This window comes from Galeopterus variegatus, unplaced genomic scaffold (assembly GCF_000696425.1).
Source record: "Galeopterus variegatus unplaced genomic scaffold, G_variegatus-3.0.2 Scaffold3192, whole genome shotgun sequence".
NCBI classification, from domain to species: Eukaryota; Metazoa; Chordata; class Mammalia; order Dermoptera; family Cynocephalidae; genus Galeopterus; species Galeopterus variegatus.
This window is the reverse complement of record NW_007729303.1, coordinates 192,486-193,382: the sequence shown is the minus strand read 5'-3', so window position 1 is coordinate 193,382 and position 897 is coordinate 192,486. Positions and strand designations below refer to the sequence as shown.

General features: G+C 59.8%; 1 protein-coding gene across 1 annotated transcript in view; it reads left to right on the top strand.

The window, feature by feature from the left end:
* Nucleotides 1-785: 785 nt before the first annotated feature.
* Nucleotides 786-897, top strand: part of RAB27A (RAB27A, member RAS oncogene family) — a 79,326-nt gene continuing 79,214 nt past the window's right edge. Inside the window, exon 1 of the mRNA XM_008584264.1 lies at nucleotides 786-885. The gene's annotated coding sequence lies outside the window, so the exon portion shown is untranslated. The remainder of the gene's footprint in view (nucleotides 886-897) is intronic.

The window sequence follows — 897 nt, the reverse complement described above, 5'->3', positions numbered from 1 at the left end:
GTCTCCTTAGAGGCTCTTCTCCAATGTACTGTAGTTTTCCTTTTTAACGAATTGCTCTAACACTCTTAGAACTTTAATTTTATAATCCGAATTAGACCATGTGAGCAGAGGCTCCGTTTGTCATTTCCTCCTAGAATTGTATTTATTTGTTCCTGCCAGAATTTTTACTTATTTTGTTCCTCTGTCATTTCCAAGAATCCCAGACTTTCCCTTGCCAAGGGAAGGCCTTGCCTAGCTCAACCCGAGTGAGGAGCCGGACGGGCGGGATGGACGGCGGCAGAGCCGGACGCCAGGCAATGAGCCGGCCCGGGAGGAGGAGCAGGGCCGGGGGCGTCGCCAGCGGGAGCCCCGAGAGTCAGCAACCAGGGGCTGGGCCGACTTGCTGCCGCTCCGCACTTCTGGCAACTACGGTGGAGATGCCGACCTGATGCCATGGAAAACGGCTTTGGAAAACGGCTTTTGGGGGAGGAGATTTGGCCATCCTCACCAAACCCTACCTCGCAGCGCACTGATCTTTTCGCGCCTTCCAGAACAGGGCAGTGGAGACTTGTCTTGGCACAAATGAGGCGAGCAGGGCCTTTTCGTGGCTTCCAGGAGGACCCCCGGGCAGGTGCGGCTGGCCTGGGGGCCGCGTGCAGTGTGGCCCCGGGGCCCTCACCCATCCTCCTCCCCTAGTCGGGCGGGGGTGCTCCCCGAGGTGACAGGAGGAAGCGGGAGGTGGAGGGAAGAGAGGAGGTCCCGCCCCCACCTCGCTCTCCTTGACGGGAAGTGATGTGGGGCCAGACGGAAAATACCCGCCAACGACCCAAAAAAGGCTGGCAGTGGGTGGACGCGGCGCGTGGGGACACAGAGCGGCGGTGGGGACAGGACAGCGAGCTGAGCCAGGTGAGGGTGGTG